At 45.2% G+C, this 6,928-nt stretch overlaps 1 long non-coding RNA gene across 2 annotated transcripts; it reads right to left on the bottom strand.

Annotated features, from left to right (window-relative positions):
- Nucleotides 1–2,650: 2,650 nt before the first annotated feature.
- Nucleotides 2,651–5,492, bottom strand: LOC150004573 (uncharacterized). 2 transcript variants are annotated; one of them, XR_016512301.1, is made up of 3 exons: nucleotides 5,215–5,492; nucleotides 3,481–3,596; nucleotides 2,651–2,761 (listed from the first exon to the last, which is right to left on the bottom strand). It is a non-coding gene; the product is annotated as an uncharacterized LOC150004573 (long non-coding RNA). The 2 variants fall into 2 exon arrangements; XR_016512300.1 differs by having other exon boundaries at nucleotides 5,219–5,492.
- Nucleotides 5,493–6,928: the final 1,436 nt, after the last annotated feature.

Here is a 6,928-nt window from a genome sequence, read left to right as displayed (position 1 = left end):
CTCAAGTGGAATTAAAAAAATAAAAAAAAAGAACAAACAAAACAAAAAACAAACTCAGATACAGAGAACACACTGGTGTTTACCAGAGGGGACAGTGGTTGTGGATGAGTGAAAGGAGTGAAGAAGGTCAATTGTATGGTGAGTGATTACTTTGTAGTGTGTACAGATGCCTAATTATAATGCTGCACACCTGAAACATATATTTTTTAAAATGGAAAGGTCCTAGAAAAGCCATTTCACACAGGGGAACAAGAAATTGGTAACTCAGGAGGCAGAAGCTTAAATACAGACCCTGCCAGGACACTGTGCAGCCCTAGAGAAGTGGCAGGATCCTAGTTCCTTAGTTCTTCACCTTGAAAAAAAAATCTTATAAAAATAAAGACCAATCTGCCACACAGGGGTCTACAAAACATGAATAAAAAAGTGACACTACCTTCACATCAAGCTGCTTCAGAATGACTAGAGAAGAAGAGTCTCAGAATCCTAAACCATTAGAAGTGCAAGATCTTAGAAATCATCCTGGACAATGTCCTCATTTTATACCTGAGGGATGGAAGGCCTGGGAAGGTTGGACCAGGCCACACAGATGGAAGTCACCCAAGCCTGGCAGGGAGAGGGAGCAGTGATAAAACCAGGGGCAGGGGGAAGCCCTGCCAGAGAGACCCAAGTGTGATTCAGGGTCCACCCCTTACAGAGTGTGCTTGAGCTCGAGGCTGTCGACCCTTCACCTGTTTCCTCCTCTGGGTGTGGGAGGAATGATGCCCCGCCTGAGCCTGCGAGTACAGAAACTACCAGGAGGGGAAGGGACAGTGAATGTAAAAGGACTTCTGCAACTGGGAAGGCATGACACAATCACCAATGTCCCCCCATGTCCCTAGGCGCCCCTCCTCAGAGCGTACCCCCACCCTTTTCCCAATCATACCCTTTATCCCCCTGTGCTGAAATTGTCAAACATGCAGATCTTCCCCCAAGATGTCAAGCTCCCTAGTGCCAAGGGCTTTGCCTAATTGCATCTGGTGCACTCTGTAGACCCTCAATGTTTGCTGAATGAAGGAACTTCTAAAACACACAACCCAAAAGACCAAAAAGTTAAACTAGACTATTTGAACACTATGGGTCTCACTAATAATAAGGCAAACATGTTAGTATAAACTTTTAAATGAAACTTTTCTAAGAAATGTTTGCAACATTTTAAATTTGTAACTTGCAATAGTCATTAGAGTGTCACAGAGAGAGAGACAGAGAGAGAAAGAGAGAAATGACTATAATTTAGGATGTCTCTAGGCCCCTAACTTTCCAGATTCTTCTCTATCCAAAATAAGATATCCGCCCATCTACCTGGAATCAAGCTTTTAGATCTGAAAGCTGCCCATTGGAGGAGTCAGTAACTCAGATAATGAAACTTCAGATGCTCACTGCAGTGTTCAACACCTGGCTTTCTCCTGGGAGCCCCAAATTAGCCTGCTGCTAAGTGTGGACATACACTAAGCTCCCCTTTATGTAACTAAGCATTAATGCCTACTTTACCTCCTATCTCATCATCTATCGTGGTCAAAAACTAGAAGCACAAATTCAAATTTCAAGGAAAAGAAATACTGCACAGGAATTCCCCTTTAAAGCACGACTTCAATAGAAGTCATTTGCTCTTTGTTTTCTGGATTAGGTAGGGTAGCGGAGAAAGACAAATGATTGCATTTCTATGGACGCCAAAGCCCAACAACAGTAATTTGGGTAGGTATTGCCCTGTATCCCATACCTCACCTCTTAGAACAGTTCAAATCCAAAGGTCTGGAGAATCGTTTTGGAGTAAAATTTTGAAATTTTTATATTTATATTCATATTATTCCCATATAAGAAGCAATATATTTTCTCCCAAAATATATGTAAAACCTACCTCCCTACCACTGATTGTCTATTCTTCTAACAACCTATTTTTATGTGGTACCATTTATACATCTAGAGAAATTTAAACTATTTTGAAATCTAGCAATTTTTTTAAAGTCTAAGAAATAATGTTTATCCTAAATAGTCAGCAGTTTCTGTAGTCAGCAAATATGAACAATGATCTTTAAATCAGAAGATGAAGATAAACTAACAAAATTACATTGTATTTCAGGGAATTGGGGCTTTAAAAATCAGCCAACATAATTAATGTGATCCACCTAATTGACTCATCCAATATTTATTGAACATTTACAATGTGCTGCTGTCTAGATCTTGAGGATGTAGCAATAAATAAAGCCAACAAAAGTCCCTGCCCATATGGGGTCTAACAGAAAGAGAAACAGACTTCCAAATATAATAAATGTGAAATGTTGACAAGGGCGGTGTTGCATTGCCTTAATTGCCCCAATTTTTTACCCTCCCTCTATCCACCCCTTTGTCATCTTTTTTGCAGTGAGCTGGGCTTCATCCCTTCTCCTTGATTTTGAGCTCAGCCACGTGACCTGCTTTGGCCAACAGAATGAGATAGAAATGACAGCATATCAGCTTGTGATTCTATTGACCCATAGACTTAAAGAGGTCTTTTTTTTTTTAATGTTTTTTATTGATTATATTGTTACAACAGTTCCAATTTTCTCCCCCTTGCTCCCCTCCACCCAGCACCCCCCTCCCCCAGCAATCCCCCCCCAAGTCCATACCCCTCGTTCGTAAAAATTAACTATCCCCCCCCCTTCAACAAGAGGTCTTCATGAATCCGATGCCCATCTTGCTCCTCTGACATTGCCATGAGAAGAATGCCTATGCTGGTCCACTGGTCCTGGGAGAAAGATAAAAGATGTAGATCAGAGCTGCCCTAGCTGAGCTTCCTCTGCCAAGCTCAGTCCAAAGCAAAGCCCCAGGAGCCCCTTAGATGCCTGTATGAGCTGAGACAACAATCAGCCAGGCCACCACCCAATGTGCCCAGCCTAGGTCAGCTGACCTCCTGCTGACCCCCAGATGCATGAATTATAATAAATGACTGTTGTTTTGGTGTTGTGTTGGGATTGTTTGTAACACTTCAATAGCTCACCAATACTAAAGAGTACCCAAAATACAGCAATAACGGGGATAAGGCAATATGTGTGTGTGGTAGTGGTATGGAGGTCAATTTCAAGTAACTTCTTTGTGTACAGTTATTTTAAAACTGTATCACATTTTTAATGATTCTAAAAACTCTCCCTTTCCAAGAACTGAGAGTTTTTTGTGTTGATTACCTAACAGCCTCATCACACACTTGGCACTTTCAGCCTAGTACCATGGGCCCAAGCACATGGGAAGCAGGAAAAAACTTGCTAACTTGATCTTGTATGAGAGGCAGAACTGAAATTAACTCCATTTCCACTTCTAGTGCATTTGTACATTCTTGTTCTTTCTCACATTTGAAGTTTTATACAGCGTTTGAATTCCCATTCTCTTTCAATGTGGTACCCGGTGACTGCTACACCTCTACCGATATCTGCCCAGGAAGCACTCTTTCCTAATTTATCACAAACTCACTTAGGGTTTTAAGGCAGGTTTAGCCAATAGAATTCTTCCAACACAGCCTCTGAAGTAAGGAGAACTCATTTCAAGGACTCTTTTCAATGGCTATAAAGGTAGCTTCTGTTGTTGTTCTGTGGAGATCAAAGCCTTTTCAAATTAGCCACCCACCATTCTAGATTCCATCATAGTCATTTGTCCTCCCACTGAAAAGAAAAACACGAGATGGCTCTAGCCCAGCTTTGATTTCCCATTTCATACAAATCCTAGCTATGAGTTTTCCATCATGTCACAAAGCTATTGCTCTGATGGACACAAAGTCACAAGTTCCAGTTCTGGGTTCTGGAGGAGTCTAATGGATTGAATTGGCTCCAATAAAGCAAAAGTTAATGAATATATAAAGGCTGAGCGAAAAATTTCTCTCAATCCCTGTCTTCTAGGGAGTTACCTGTTGGTGGCTCCAGCAGACCAGTGCAAGGTTTGAGACTGCCCTAATTAAGATAATTCCATGGGCTCCTAAATCTAGTGTTGTAAAGCAGTGGTCCTCAACCTTCCTAATGCCATGAACCTTTAATACAGTTTCTCATGTTGTGGTGACCCCCAACCATAGTTATTTTTGTCACTACTTCATAACTGTAATTTTGCTACTGTTATGAATTGTAATGTAAATATCTGATATGCAGGATGCATTTTTCATTGTTACAAATTGAACATAATTAAAGCATAGTGATTAATCACAAAAACAATATGTAATTATATATGTGTTTTCCGATGGTCTTAGGCGACCCCAAAGGGGTCGCGACCCACAGGTTGAGAACTGCGGTTGTAAAGGTTCCAACTTTTATGGATTCAAACAATTGCGATAATAAATTCCAGATGTGTGTGATATTGGGGAAAATCACTTAACCTCTCTGCGATTCAAACTCTTTACTGGTAAAATTAGATGAAGTTCCTCCAATGGTCTAACATTGTACATTTAAGTACATGCTTTAACCTACTGATTCCAAACTAATGGTCTGACTGCTTTCAACCTGCTACAGGCTATACAGCACCGAATCAAACCAGCTGAGGTAAAGTAGTTTAATAACATGATTTAGATCAGATCTCTCATCAATAATTTTTAAGTCCTTGCTGTATTCTTCATGCCTGTTTATGTTCAGCCTTGCAATTTTTACAAGCAGACCCAAGGACCTAAGTGTAAACAGTAAGGATTTCAAAATCCTCCCCAGATCCAAACTATTTGGCTTTCAGGATTTCTGGATTAAATGATAAACTATAAATTCTGTAAGAGAGCATCAGAAGTCCTCGGGAAGACTTTTTTCCCCTTCTATGATCCTAGGCTGACCAGGCTGATAAAATCTCCTTTGTGAACTCTGGATTTCTTCAAGCGGGACTAATAGCTACTGGTTCCCAATCCATTGCTATTCACACTCACACATCTGCACACAAAAAGCCACTTTAAACATAGCTCTTTGGGGTCCTCACATGATGACAGAGACACCAGCTGTTGGGGACTGCACTGAACTGGGGACACAAACCCCATTTTCCTACGTAAATTGGCCTGGACATTGCTCTGGCCCCCAACAAGAGGGGATGGCCCTGTTAAATAGGGACATCTGGCAGTCCCCCCCGCCCCCCACGCGCCAGTGACACTTCTGGGATAGGGGTGGAGATGAGAAGCGGGAGTAATCTTGGGGGACCGGGAAGGTAGCTCAGTACGCGCAGCTGACACCCCGACCCCAGGGGTCCTACCCACAGAGGTTGGGGACAAGCAGATTCCCTGTGGTCTCAAGTCTCCGGGCCGAGGGGTGACTGCAGGTCTCACAGCGCACTCCCGAGACGGAGGAGGATGCGCTTTGTTCCCGGGCCCTGAGGGGGCGAGGCACCGGAGCCTAGGGCAGAGTCACTGCTCTGTCCCCGGGGCCCCATGGCAGCTCCAGACAGGAAGCGAACAGCCGCGGGCGCCTCCATAGCAACCGCGTGGGAGCTCCGTGAGCCGGGAGGAGGGAAGGCAGGGTCCAGTGGAGAGGGGCGGGGAAGCGGAGGGAGGAGCGGCCCTAAGAGGAGCAGGGGAGGAGGCGGGGAAGAGGGGCGCAGGGGAGAGGGATGGGGTACAGAGGGAGGAGGGGCGCTCTGAGGAGCGGGAGGAAAGGGAAAGAGGGGCGCATGGAAGAGGGGTGGGCGGGGCGGAGGGGATCTGGAGGAACCCGGGAGGAAAAGAGGAAGGGAGCTGGAGAGAGGAGAGGGTGCGGGGAGAAGGTGCTCGGGCGAGGAAAGAGGGCAGGGGCAAGAGGGCGGGGGGGTGGGCAAGGAGCCGAAATGTTAGCGAGGAGGGGAGTTGGGGAAGGAAGAGAGCGGGGAGAGCTGGGAGGGAGCTGGGGCCGGCGAAGAGGGCGCGGTCCCCGCCGCCCCACCCCAACAGCCGAATCACTAGGCCCGGGCCGCTAGCGGGCCTAATTCCTGCTCCCAGGGGAGGTAGGCGGCGCGGGAGCCGGCGGGCGGGCGGACTGGGACGCAGTGGCCAGCGGGTGACCGCGCGCTGGAAGGTGGTGTTGGGAAGGCGGGCTGGATTCCGCTCTACAGCCGCGCCCATCTTTCCGCCCCGGAGTGGCATCCCGGAGCCTGCAGGGGGTGCTCTCCTTGTTCTCGGGGCTGCAGGCAAAACCCGGAGGAGGACGCGATCCAACGTAGCTCCCGCCCAGACTGTCCCACTGGAGATTACTTTCCGTTGCAAGACTATTAGAAAGGTTATGTGGATTTTGAGTTTACACTCACCCCCCACCCCATGAAAGGCCTCGTGGAGAGAACGTATAAGCTCGGAAACGGAAACATTTTCTGACATGCAGCTGAAAATGTCTGGGAAAAACCAGAAAAAAACTCATCGTGGTTCTTAAGCACTATCTGGCTGGGCACTGGCTTGCCCAGGGCATCTCACAAAGTGGATGAAAGGGGTGTGATCCTCGCACTGGAAGAGCTGACCACAAACTTGGGCTAGACTACACTCCGAAATGTGTGAGGAAAAAAAAAAAATTCAGTCTTAGAATATCATACTGAAGCCAGTAGATTTAATTGCTGTATATTTTATTTTAAAAGTATTACAAAAAACAAAATAAATTTTTGGACGTTCTCAGTAACATGGCCTATGGGAAAATGAAAATAAACCTAATTGAAAAAACAGTGCTCACCATAAATAGGTTTAGCTTTCAGGCAGGGAACTTGGTTAACCCTCGGGCCGCCTCCCCGCTCCCACCCGCCATCCCCGTGCCGGCAGAAAATGGACCAATCAAATGTAAGATGGTCCATTTTTCATAAAGTAAGGCTCATAAACTCCTCTAAGCCTTAAAGAACAGTATTTGTGTTTTTAGAGCCAGGGCTTTTATTTATTTTATTTTTTATTTTATTTTTTGTTCTGAAAATCCTAATCTCTAATTCCTGTTTTCAGGTATTACTCAAAGGAATATTTTTG

The sequence above is a fragment of the Furipterus horrens genome, unplaced genomic scaffold (assembly GCF_987537825.1).
Source record: "Furipterus horrens unplaced genomic scaffold, mFurHor1.1.pri manual_scaffold_7, whole genome shotgun sequence".
Lineage (NCBI taxonomy): Eukaryota > Metazoa > Chordata > Mammalia > Chiroptera > Furipteridae > Furipterus > Furipterus horrens.
This window is presented reverse-complemented; position numbering and strand designations above follow the sequence as displayed.